The sequence below is a fragment of the Zea mays genome, chromosome 2 (genome assembly GCF_902167145.1).
Source record: "Zea mays cultivar B73 chromosome 2, Zm-B73-REFERENCE-NAM-5.0, whole genome shotgun sequence".
Classification (NCBI taxonomy): domain Eukaryota; kingdom Viridiplantae; phylum Streptophyta; class Magnoliopsida; order Poales; family Poaceae; genus Zea; species Zea mays.
In genome coordinates, this window is record NC_050097.1 from 148,056,677 (window position 1) to 148,070,577 (window position 13,901).

The following is a 13,901-nucleotide window of genomic DNA, read 5'->3' on the forward strand; positions in this document are numbered from 1 at the left end:
GGCAAGGACCATGCTTGATGAATACAAGACTCCGGACTGGTTTTGGGCTGAGGCGATTAACACCGCCTTCTACTCCATCAACCGACTCTACCTTCACCGAATCCTCAAGAAGACATCTTATGAACTCCTCACTGGTAAAAAGCCCAATGTTTCATATTTTAGAGTCTTTGGAAGCAAATGTTTTATTCTTATTAAACGAGACAGAAAATCTAAATTTGCTCCTAAGGCTATAGAAGGCTTTTTACTAGGATATGACTCAAACACAAGGGCATATAGAGTCTTCAACAAATCCACTGGATTAGTTGAGGTTTCTTGTGACATTGTGTTTGATGAGACTAATGGCTCCCAAGTGGAGCAAGTTGATCTTGATGAATTAGATGATGAAGAGGCTCTGTACGTCGCGCTAAGGAACATGTCCATTGGGGATGTGTGTCCTAAGGAATCCGAAGAACCCACACAAGCACAAGATCAACCATCATCTTCCAACCAAGCATCTCCACCAACTCAAGATGAGGATGAGGCTCAAAATGATGAAAATGAAGATCAAGAGGATGAGCCTTCTCAAGAGGAGGACAATGATCAAGGGGGAGATGATAATGATAAAGACAAGGAAGATAATCAAGAAATACAGGGTCAAAGAACGCCACACCTAAGAGTCCACCAAGCAATTCAATGATATCACCCCGTCAACTCCATCCTCAGTGATATTCAGAAGGGGGTAACCACTAGATCTCGAGTTGCACATTTCTGTGAACATTACTCTCTTGTGTCCTATATTGAGCCATACAGGGTGGAGGATGCACTAAGAGATTCGGATTGGGTGCTGGCTATGCAAGAGGAGCTCAACAACTTTACGAGGAATGAGGTATGACATTTAGTTCCACGTCCTAACCAAAATGTTGTAGGTACCAAGTGGGTATTCCGCAACAAGCAAGATGAGCATGGTGTGGTGACAAGGAACAAAGCCCTACTTGTGGCCAAAGGTTATTCACAAGTCGAAGGTTTGGACTTTGGTGAAACTTATGCACCCGTAGCTAGGCTTGAGTCAATTCGTATATTAATTGCCTATGCTACTTACCATGGCTTTAAGCTTTATCAAATGGACGTGAAAAGTGCCTTCCTCAATGGACCAATCAAGGAAGAGGTCTATGTTGAGCAACCTCCCGGCTTTGAAGATAGTGAGTACCCTAACCATGTGTATAAACTCTCAAAGGCGCTTTATGGGCTCAAGCAAGCCCCAGGAGCATGGTATAAATGCCTGTGAGATTTCCTTATCTCCAATGGCTTCAAAGTCGGAAAAGCCGATCCTACACTCTTTACTAAAACTATTGCAAAAGATTTTTTTGTATGCCAAATCTATGTTGATGATATTATATTTGGGTCTACTAACAAATCTACTTGTGAAGAGTTAAGTAGGATCATGATACAAAAAATTGAGATGTCTATGATGGGGGAGTTGAAGTATTTTCTAGGATTTCAAGTCAAGCAACTCCAAGACGACACCTTCATCAGCCAAACAAAGTACATTCAAGACATACTTAACAAGTTTGGAATGAAGGATGCCAAGCCCATCAAGACACCCATGGGAACAAATGGGCATCTCGACCTCGACATGGGAGGTAACTCCATAGATCAAAAGGTATACCAAACGATGATAGGATCTTTACTCTATTTATGTGCATCTCGACCAAATATTATGCTTTCTATATGCATGTGTGCAAGGTTCCAAGCCGATCCTAAAGAAGTTCACCTTAGGGCCGTGAAAAGAATCATGAGATATTTAGTTTACACTCCTAAGTTTGGACTTTGGAACCCCAAGGGATCTAATTTTGATTTAATAGGTTATTCAGATGCTGATTGGGCAGGGTGTAAAATTGATAGAAAGAGCACATCAGGGACTTGTCAGTTTCTGGGAAGATCCCTGGTGTCTTGGGCTTCAAAGGAACAAAACTCAGTAGCTCTTTCTACCGTCGAAGTCGAGTACATTGCCGCAGGTCATTGTTGTGCGCAATTACTTTGGATGAGGCAAACCCTCAAGGACTATGGCTACAAATTGAGCAAAGTCCCTCTCCTATGCGATAATGAGAGTGCAATCCGCATGGTGGGTAATCCCGTTGAATACAGCCGCACTAAGCACATAGACATTCGGTATCACTTTTTGAGGGATCACCAACAAAGGGGGGACATCGAGATAGCTTATGTTAGCACCAAAGAACAATTAGCCGATATCTTTACCAAACCATTAGATGAGAAAACCTTTAGCAAACTTAGGAATGAGCTAAATATTCTTGATTCTCAAAATTTTGATTGAGACATTGCACACATAGCTCATTTATATACCTTTGATCATATCTCTTTCATTTGGTACGACTAATGTGTTTTCAAGTGTATTTCTATACTAAGTCGTAGATTGAAAGGGAAATGGAGTATTCGACGAAGACAAGGCTTCCACTCCACCCTAACGGTATCATTTACCCTTCGTCGCTACTCCACATCACTCTCAAATTGGTATAATATTCCACTCATATTTAATTGTACCAATGGGGCAAAAGTAAAAAGGGCTCTCAAGAGTCTCCGTTTTTGGCGATTAATGCCAAAGGGGGAGAAATATTAAGCCCAAAGCAAAAGGACCGCACCACCAACTTCAAAAATTTTCGAAATGATGATTTATTTGGTTTTCACAAAAGTTTGTTTTTCAATTGGTATCTTGTGATAAGAAATTTCTTCAATTGGTATATTTTCAAAATTGGTATCTATTAAAACCCTCTTGAAAACTAAGAGGAGAATTTCATTCAGGGGGAGTTTTGTTTAGTCAAAGGAAAAGCATTTGAAACAGGGGGAGAAATTTCAAATCTTGAAAATGCCTCGTGCAATCATATTCATATACCTTTGACTATTTACAAAAGGATTTTGAAAAGACTTTCCAAAAGGAATTTACAAAAACAAAACAAGTGGTATAAGCGTGGTCCAAAATGTTAAATAAAAGAAAGCAATCCATGCATATCTAGTGAAACTATAAATTGGTTTAATTCCAAGTAACCTATGCGCTTACCTTATGCAAACTAGTTCAATTCTGTACTTATATATTTGCTTTGGTTTGTGTTGGCATCAATCACCAAAAAGGGGGAGATTGAAAGGGAAATAGGGTTAACCTTTTCCCGGTATTAATTTTGGTGGTTGAATGCCCAACACAAATATTGGACTAACTAGTTTGCTCTCGATTATATGTTCTACAGGTGCATAAAGGTTCAACACAAACCAATAAAAGATTTAAGTTAGGGATCAAATTCAAAGGAGCAAAGAAACTGAGTGTGCTCTGGTCTAGCGCACCGGACTGTCTCTTGTGCCACCGGACAGTGTCCGGTGCACCAGGTCCGTACGAGGATGAACTATCCACTCTCGGGTTTCTTCAGGCGCTCTCCAGTATAATTCACCGTACTGTCCGGTGTACCACCGGACTGTCCAGTGTGACAGTGGAGCAACGGCTACTTTGCGCAACGGTCGACTGCAAAAGCACGGTGATCAGAGCTATAGTGAAGAACAGTTTGCGCAGAGTCAGACCCACGGGTGAGAGGCGCACCGGACACTAAACAGTGTCTGTCCGGTGCCACTAGAGGACAAAGCCTCCAACTGTCAAAAGCTCCAGAACCCTAATGATTAGGTGACGTGGCTGGCACACCAGACAGTATTCGGTGGCGCACCGGACTGTCCGGTGCGCCCATCGACAGCAGCCTACCCCAACGGTTGTTTGGTGGTTGAGGGCTATAAATACCCCCAACCACCACCACCACAAGCATCCAAGTTTTCCAAGGTTCTCATTCAATACAAGAGCTAGTGCATTCACTCCTGGACACAAATCAAAAGAATCAAAGCCTCTCCAAGTGCCAAATCCACTCCAACCATTTTGTGACTTGAGAGAGTGTTTGTTCGTGTTCTTTGTGCTCTTGTTGCTTGGATCGCTTTCTTCCTTCCTCATTCTTGTTCCCACGTGAATTGTAATCAAAGTAAGAGACACCAGGTTTGTGATGGTCCTTGTGGGGTCTAAGTGACCCGTTTGATTAAGGAGAAAGCTCACTCAGTCTAGGTGACCGTTTGAGAGAGGGAAAGGGTTGAAAGAGACCCGGTCTTTGTGACCACCTCAGTAGGGACTAGGTTCTTTAGAACCAAACCTCGGTAAAACAAATCACCATGTTCATCTGCTTTATTTCTTGGTTGATTTATTTCCCCCTCTCTCCTGGACTTGATATTTGTTCTAATGCTAACCCCGGCTTGTAGTGTGTGTTTAAAGTTGTAAATTTCAGATTCCGCCTATTCACCCCCCCCCCCCCTCTAGGCGACTTTCACAATTCAACGTGAACAGTACGGCGCTACTGTTCATCTATTTATAGGCACGGGACGCAGCCCGGGTAAAAGTACATTTGTATTCCTGATATTTACTTATGACCATAACATAAATCATTAAGGACTAGCTAATCTTTTTCCCTTCCGGTCAGCATCATGTTTTGCCTTCATCGCCATTTTAAGCTGAAGCTATTATCCTTCGGCTATAGCTTCGGCGTTCATCCTTATCATCTTCGAATTATATCTTCACTTCGTACGCTTTCGTCATGGGAGAAAACCTCCATCCTAAAGCCGAAGCACCCTGTAATAATCCATATCATGCTGAAAACATATGTGTTGGAGAGGAAATTCTCCGGCCGGGTGGCGGAACACACCCGCCCTAAATCCTAAGATGAGGAGGGGCTTAAGCGTTTTGCCTGTCTGCTAGGTGGTCGAAGAACACGAATGGACACGAGGATTTAGAGTGGTTCAGGCCGCCAGAGCGTAATACCCTACTCCACTGTCTGTATGTTGTATTGAGTCTGTGAGCTTGTCTGAGGGTCTGAGTGAACTTTAGAGCTTGCCTTGTAACGTTGTGTGCCCTCCCTTTTATAGCTCAAGGGGGGCACATACAAGGATGCTGAGCCACGACATGTGGGCCCAGGAACATAATGGAAGGAATACATTATAGGTGTAACTAATGCCAGTAACACCTGGGCAATCTCCGGGCGTCATGATGTCCGTAGTCCACGCAGTACTGATATGCGGCAACTGCTTCCATGGTAACGTGCGAGTAATGATGAGCGTAGTGTACGCGGCAGTATGGGTGTACCGCCTGCCAGTCGAATGGAGAGGCACGCCTTCTGCGGAATGGACAGGTCGCCGCCTGCCAGGGGAATGGCCAGGTCGCCGCCTGCCAGTGGAATGGACAGGTCTTAATAAATGCAGGGGCGGCACACCGCCTGCCAGTGGAATGGACAGGCGTCGCGCCTTACCCTCAATAAATGCAGAGCCCGCGTAGCCCAGAGGCCTTACGTCAGGCTCCGCCTGTTGGCTTACGTCACGTGCAACATGCCACATGGCAGCATCGGGGCTCCGCCTGAGCGGGGAGCAGAAGTGTATGCGGATAGGTCCGGAGCGCACCAGAGCAGGTTTGGACACGTGTCAGCTCCGAACTCCCACCTGGGCCTTAAGTAAGGCCTTGGGATCCCACTTTGAGCGGTCCGGACCCCATATGGGGGGTCCGGATCCCATTTTAGGGACCCAGTCTGTACACGTGGGGGTCCTGGACAGGTCCTGGACCAACTAGGAGGTCCGGACTGTATATCCAGGGGTCCGGTGCCCTCCCATGGGGGTCCGGGTTCACTGTTGATATCTTGGAGAACATCACTTTCTCTAGACATGTGGCGGTTCTGGACCCGCCCATGTGACGGGGTCAGATGCTGTTGTGGACCCAGAGTAATCACTCGAGGTTGGAGCGAGTCATGGCCTGGTCCCACACACAGCTCCTTTACCACGCGACTAAAGATAGTCGTGTGGGTACTGCGTCTTCATACTGTAGTAAGGGGTACCATAGTTTCAGGGCACCGACAGTGGCCCCCGGGCCCACCTCAGGGGAGGATGCGAGCCTGCAGGTGGGGCCAAAGCTTGATTGGTGATTGGCGCGCCGTTTCCGTGCGTCTGCTGACGTACTCACCGCCAATCTGCCTTTGGTCACGCCAACTGCCATTTTTGTATCCGCGACTGACTGACCCACAGCCCCCACGCCTGGTGGTTTCGTCGGGCCACACGCGGGGCGCCTCGATACCACTGTGTTGGTTTAAAAAATTTCCTTCTGTCTTCTACCGTGGCCCCGAGGAGGCGCAGTACCAGCGCGAGTGGCGGTTCGCTCTTTCCGCACCCGGGATCCGCCACCCAAGGAGTATGACTCGTGGGCCTGGGCCCCCGTGTCATAGATTGGGTTGTTGTTTCTTGTGGCGGAGATGAAGAGGCGCGCTACCGCGCGTGGCGGTTCGCTCCCCGCGTGGTGGTCCGCCTTTTCCGCACTCGGAGACTAGCACACCAGTTGTATGACTTGTGGACCCAGGCCCCCGTGTCAGAGACTGGGCCGTCTAGGCGTCAGGTGTGCGTCGGATGGGATTTCCTGTAGCGTCTCGGGGTGTGAGCGAGAGAGTTTGCCTTGAAAAGGGATTCACTCCGCGTGCAGCAATTACGCTTTTGCATTCTCTCCCAATCGCTGCGCCCTTTCGCCTTCGAGCTCTCTGCGCCCCTTTGCATTCGCGCTCTTCTGCTTTGTGCCGCCGTAGTTGCCATGGCTTTGCTAGGTCATCTCAAGTGTTTCCAGTCTGAGGGGGCGCTCAACCTGGTGCGCAACCTGCTCGGATGGAGCGCGCCGTTGTTCGCCGGAAGGATCCGCTCCGGTGTTCGCCGGAAGGATCCGCGCCGGCACCACTCCCCTCGGTGATCTCGCCGCCGGGGAGTTCGTGTTGTTCGTCTCCTACCTCTCCTGCGGGTTGGCGCTGCCGATCTCGCCTTTCTTCTTCCTGCTATTGGAGGAGTTCGGGCTCCAGCTTCAGCACCTTATGCCCCACTCCATCCTCCAAGCAGCCATCTTTGTCCACCTCTGTGAGATGTTTGTAGGGGTGGCCCCCTGTACTTCCCTCTTCCGGCATTTCTTCGTGCTGGTGAAGTTTGGGAAGGCTAAGGACCACCTCAGCGCCTACTACTTCCAGACAAGGCTGTATTCGGCCGTGGCCTACATCTCCACCCTCGGCGGCGCAAGGTGAGAAAACTGGCGCGCCGAATGGGTGATCGTCAGCGTCGAAGCCAGCGACCGCCTCGTGCTGCCGAGCAACGGACCAGCCCTCGACCGCAAGCACTAGAGGACCAAGTTGTCCCTAGCGCCGGAGTTCCTGTCCGTACTGGACAGGATCAATACCTTGGCAACCGGTGATCTGACGTCGATGCATGTGGTCGGTGACTTTCTGAAGCGCCGGATCGCGCCGCTGGTTCACCGGCCCGAACGACATCGGCCGGATCCAGCGCGGGTCGGGACCGACCTGTCCTGGGAGGAGCTGGAACTTCTGGTGAAGGGGATTACTGGTGAGTCCTTCGTCCCTGAGTCCTTAATCCTCCCCCAGGGCATCCTTCAACTCTGCGACGACCCAGGATTGAGAACGGCGATCTTGGCCATGCTGCCGACCCTCGACGAGAGCGGCGTGGCGGTTCACCAGACCGGCGGCCGGGACCCCCATCGTGGGATCCGGATCTCCGATGTGCCGGCTGGAGGCCCCCAGCCGACCGACGTGGCTCTCGGCGCCCCCACCGCGGTCCCCCGCCCCTTAGACAAGGGCAAGGGGGCTGCAAGCAGTTCCTCCGCCCCAGGTGGCACCGGGGGGTCGGAGGAAGAGAGGCGACGCCGGCTGCACCGCGCCGACGGGTCCTTTGTTTCGGACCCCCCTAGAAGCGTCAGAGGACCATTAGTGGGGCCGAGGAGGCCGGCTCCCAGGCCCAGGGCACGTAGATGCGCTTCAGTCCTCCGCCGCCACCACCATCGGGTCCACCGCCATCACAACCACCACCACCATCGGTCCCGCCGCTGCCACCACCACCTAGGGTGATCTCCCCCAAGGGCACCAGCAGCAGCAGCAACAACAGCAACAGCAACAGCAGTGGTAGTAACAACAGCGGTCGCCCCGCTTCCAGGGTCGCTGGAAAGTCCAGGGCCCCAAGTAAGTGTAATCCCTTTTTCCATTAGTCTATTTATCATGCCGATGGGTCTTAACCCATCCTTTGCTTGTCAGGGCTTCCTCCCCCTCTGCTCCCAAGGCCGCGCCTCCTCCGCCAGATACCATGTCCGGCGGGTCTAGCTCTCAGCAGTAGGCGTCTGCTGGGAGTGGTGCCGGTGATCCGCCCTCGGCTGCTGCAACTCCGCCGACGGCTACCGCAGCCTCAATGACGACGATGTCGTCGAGTACACCATCGGCAGCGGCGGAGGAGGTCCCAACTGCGCCTACCCCCGCCATCGAGGTTGACGCGGGGGGCGCTTCCAGCTCCATCCCGCCGCCCACTCCGGAGGAGGTGAAGGTGATTTTTGGGCGGCTGCTCCGGTCAGGCGCCGAGCCGGACGTGGCGCCAATCCCCCTTCCCTGGGTGGTGTCTCGTGCCCGCCAAGCCCTCAATGAAACTGAGGCAGCTATCCGGCGGGAATGGGAGGCGCTGGAATCTGAGCACTAGTGCCTCGGCGACTAGCGCACCTAGCTGGAGGAGCGCACCAAGGCGGCATCCCGCCAGTTCGCCTCCGAGCGGTCCGAGCTCGAGCGAGACCACAAGGATTACAAAAGGGACCTCCAGAAGGTGTTCGCCAGGGAGCTAGAGGCGTCGCGTCAGGAGAAGAGGCTGGCCAAGAGGGAGGAAGCCCTAAGCGAGAGGGAGGCCCTCACAACAGAGCTCTGGGCCAAGATGAAGGCCCTGGACCAGACCCTGGAGGCCCAGCGGGCCTAGCAAGTGGAGGCCATAGAGAAGATCCAAAAATGGGAGCGGGAGCTGGAGGACAAGGCTAGCAACATTGCCCTCGCTGAGGAGAACCTCAAGGAGAAGGATGCGTCCCTGGATAGGCGGGAGGCGGATCTCGCCTGGCGGGAGAACGATCTCGCCTTCAGGGAGGAAATGTTTGAAAGGCGGGAGAAGTTGCTGGCCGAGCATGAGCTCGAGGCGGAGGAGAAGGAGCGGCAGTTGGAGGAGCGGGTCCACCAGTTCGAAGCGGCGCAGGCGACGCCGGGTCCCTAGGCAGCGGAGGCTGCCAAGAAGGCCCTGGAAGATCTCTAGGCAGAACACCGCGCTGGGGTCCAGCGGATAGCTGAGTGGGCCGGCGAGGCGAGCACGACGCTGGTGCCACTGGGGATAAGTCTCATCCCAGTGTCGGGGCCGCCAGCGTCGATCTCCGATGCCCTCCCGGTGCTGGACTTCGCCGTCGAACGCCTCCGTCGCCTAGACCAGATCTTCGGCGCCCGCCTGGAGGCAGAGGGCAGCAAGCTCTCCAGGCGGTGGTCGATTACGTGCTGACGTGCTTCCGGAGCCATGACCCGGCTATGTCCTTGGCGCCGGTGCTCGACGGTCCGGTGGCCGCCATAGAAGACGCCGCCCGGAAGAGCGTCCAAGACACCGTGGAGACGGTGGCCGCGTGCTTCCAGCGCGACCCTGCCGATGTCGAGTAGTTCCTACCTGCAGAAATGAGGCTAGGGCTCTGCTTGAAGGCGGATGTAATAACTTTTGGTTTTGTACAATACTCTTGAGAACCATTAATTAAACACTTATCTGTATGCTATTTGTCCTCGCTGTGTGTAGCGTTACCAACTTCTCCCTGGTACTTGCCCCCCTGGAATGTAGGCTCGATGTGTCGAGGCTGGATACCAGTATTCATAAGGGAAAATTAGTTGGTGACCCGGCCCCCAGGATTCAGTCTGGACTGGGACCTGGACCTGTACACAGCTTCGGCTAGGAAGTGTTAGTAGCACACCGATAGGAACCATCGTCTGGTATCTGCCACCCTTTGATTCATGCAATAGGACCTGCAGGATTTAGTCTGGGAAGCCAAGCCGCATGCCCAGATCCTTTGGATCACAGTTCCAAATACTAGGACGCCCGTCGTAGAGTGGTGGAGTGTGCAGGCTTAGGGTACAGGACCATGCTAAGCAGCTACACAGCTCCGGACCACCCCAAGAGACGTGTGTCCATTCTCTAGAACCGGACCCTAGGTTGCCGGACCCACAGATTTATAGTTCCAAATACAAGGGTGCCCGTCCCAGAGCGGTGGAGCATGCAGGCTTAGGGTACGGAACCAAGCTAAGCGGCTACATAGCTCCGGACCACCCTAGGGAGCGAGCGCCCATTCTCTAGAACTGGCCCCCAGGCTGCTGGACCCCCTGCCTTTGTAGAGGGGTCCTAAACTTCAAACCTGGCTACTCAATTCACATGTTATCATACCAGCAAGGGTGGGAAACTGTATGGGTGGGTTAGATAAAAAGTAACGGTTGTGAACTGAAGCAGAATAAAACCATCATAAAAGCTCCTCTGGGGGTAAATTCTTTCCTTATAACTTGATATACGTGGGCGCAGGCCAACAGGCCGGGCTTACGAGGACGGACCTCACCGGATTGACGTACACATATGCACAACCTAGTTATGAAGGAAGAAAACTCAACCCCCTAGCTTCGCTTCTATGGGAAGAACTTACAGAGGTGCTCTATGTTCCAGGGATTGGGAAGAGGCACTCCTTCAGTTGTGGCAAGGCGGACACACCCGGGTCGGCATACTTCCATCACCTTGAAGGGTCCTTCCCAACTGGGGAAGAGTTTGTGGAGCCCTTCTCGGTTCAGTACTCGCCTTAGGACTAGGTCCCCGACCCTGAGCTCCCTACTATGCATGAACCGTTGGTGGTAGCGCCTGAGCGCTTGGTTGTACTGTGCATTTCGGATCGCCGCTCGCCATCTGCGCTCGTCGATGAAGCCCACGTCCTCACGCCGTAGTTGTTCCTGCATAGACTCATCAAACGATTGGACCCGTGCGGAGCCCATAATGATTTCCGGGGGAAGACAGGCTTCAGCCCCGTAGACCAGGAAGAACGGGGTCTCCCCGGTAGCTCGACTGGGTGTGGTCCGGTTCCCCCACAGCACAGACGGAAGCTCATTGACCCAATTTGCACCATGCTTTTTCAAGCAGTCATAGGTGCGTGTCTTGAGTCCCCTGAGGATTTCTGCGTTTGCCCTCTCCACATGGCCGTTGCTCTTGGGATGAGCTACAGACGCAAAGCAGAGTTGGGTGCCAATACCCTCGCAATACTCCTGGAAGAGCTGACTTGTAAACAGGGTCCCGTTGTCCGTAATGATACGGCTTGGGACCCCGAATCTGCAGACGATCAACTTGAGGAAGGCAACAGCAGCACCCTGGGTTATGCTAACCACAGGGGTGGCCTCAGGCCACTTTGTGAACTTGTCGATGGCGACGAAGAGGAAACGGTACCTGCCGACGGCCCTGGGGAATGGTCCCAGGATATCCACCCCCCATACGGCGAATGGCCAGGATGGTGGAATCATCTGTAGAGCTTGAGCCGGTGTGTGTATCTGCTTTGCATGGAACTGGCATGCTTTGCAGAACTTTACCAGTTCAGCTGTATCCTGGAGGGTGGTTGGCTAGTAGAAGCCATGCCGGAATGCCTTACCGACCAGTGTGCGAGATGAGGAATGACTTCCGCACTCACCTCCATGGATCTCCATGAGCAACTCACGGCCCTCCTCCTGGGTAATGCACCGCATGAGAATGTCATTGGCGCCACGGCGATAGAGATCCCCTTCCACCACCGCGTATCGCTTAGCCAACCGCACTATGCGCTCCGCGGACACATGATCTTCAGGAAGGATATTTTCCTTCAGGTAGTCCCGGATCTCGGAGATCCATGCATCAGGACCACCCTGAGATACTAGATGTGACGCTAAGGGGCTGGCAGGATCCCCTGTAGCACACACAGCCTTCGGTGGGTTCTGTAGATGGTACGCCACCGGGACCGCTAGCTTCGAGGTGCTAGTTTCGCCCCCTTCGCCCAGTTCGGCAGGCTGGGCGGTGGGTCTCAGCAGCCGTGTTTCGAAGACACCCTCGGGCACGGGTGCCCAAGTTGATGCCCTCTGGGAGAGTTCCTTTGCTGCCGAGTTGTCAGCCTGAGGAACATGTTGCAGTTCCAGGGCCGTGAAGTCTTTTCCAGCTTCCTTACATGGAGGAGGTAAGCTGCGAGACTAGGCTCGTTGCAGCTACATTCCCTGCGGACTTGCTTGATGATCAGCTGGGAGTCCCCCTTCACGTGGAGCTAGCGGATCCCCAAGGATAGGGCGGCCGACAAGCCAAAGATCAGTGCTTCGTACTCTGCCATATTGTTGGTGGCCTTGAACTCAAGGTGCACCATATACTTCACTTGATCTCCGTTGGGGTCGATGAGGACCACCCGAGCTCCGCCAATTTGTTGACGGGCGGATCCGTCGAAGAAGAGTGTCCAATGGGGCTCGGTGAAGACCGGACCCCTGGACTTCGCAGGTGTGGGGTCCGAATTGGGATCCGGACCCCCAGGAGCGCTCGGGGGAGGTGTCCATTCCATGATGAAGTCAGCCAGGACCTGGCTCTTGACGGTGTGGTGAGGTTGGAAGTCCAGTTGGAACTCAGCGAGTTCCGCGACCCACTTGGTGATGTTGCCTGTGGCGTTAGAGTTGTGAAGGATGGCCCTTAACAGAAAAGAGGTCACCACCACGACCCTGTGTGCCTGGAAATAGTGGCGCAGCTTCCTGGACGCAACAAGCACAACATAGAGCAGTTTATGCATTTAAAGGTACCTGGCCTTTGCTTCATGGAGGACCTCGCTGACGTAGTAGACCGACCTCTAAACGGTCCGGACCCCTGTAGCTGATTTAGAGCCCTCAGGTTCCTGGTCTTCTTGTGCCGTCCTTTCGACGACCAGCACCATGCTCACCGCTTCTGCAGCTGCCGCGATGTATAAATACAACGGCTCCCCAAGTTCTGTAGCTACCAGTATTGGTAGGGACACCAGGTCCTGCTTCAACTCTTGAAAGGCTTGTTCTGCCTCTTCGGTCCAAGAGAATGGGCCGGACTTCCGCAACAGCTTGAAGAAGGGCAGCGCCCTCTCAACTAGCCTTGAAATGAAGCGGCTAAGGGTGGCTAATGACCCCGTAAGCTTCTGGACGTCCTTGATACGGGCCGGAGGCCTCATCACCTCAATCGCTTTGATCTTCTCCGGGTTTGCTTCAATGCCCCGGTACGAAACCAGGAACCCCAGCAACTTTCCGGCGGACACACCAAAGACGCACTTGTTCGGGTTCAGCTTCGTGCGTGTTGCCTGCAGCTTGTCGAAGACCAGGGTTAAGTCTTCCACTAGGGTCGACCCTCTCTTAGTCTTGACCACGATGTCATCGACGTATACCTCCACCTTGTCCCTAATCAGGTCCCCGAAAGTCTTACTCATCGCCCCCACAAATGTCGGCAAGGCGTTTTTCAGACCGTAAGGCATCACGGCATAGCAGTAAAGCCCATCCAATGTTACAAAATCGGTATGCTTCCTATCTTCCCTAGACACCTGTATTTGATGGAAACCAGAGTAAGCATCTAAGAAGGACAAGAGGTCGCACCCGGAGGTAGAATCCACGATTTGATCTATACGTGGAAGTGGATACGGGTCCTTTGGACAAGCTTTATTAAGGCTGGTGTAGTCGATGCACATCCGAAGCTTCTCGTTTGCCTTTGGAACAATGACTGGATTGGCCAGCCACACTGGGTGATGAACCTCTTCGATGAAGTCGGCGTCCAGCAGCTTGCGGACCTCCTTTCGGATGAAGTCTTGCCGCTCAACGGACTATCTTCGAGGCTTCTGACTCACTGGTTTGGCGTCAGGGTGGATCTTTAGATGGTGCTCGATCACCTCCCTGGGGATCCCAGGCATCTGCGACGGCTCCCATGCGAACACGTCGGTATTTGCCTGGAGGAAGGCGACGAGCGCGAGTTCCTATTTTTCCTCCAGATTACCC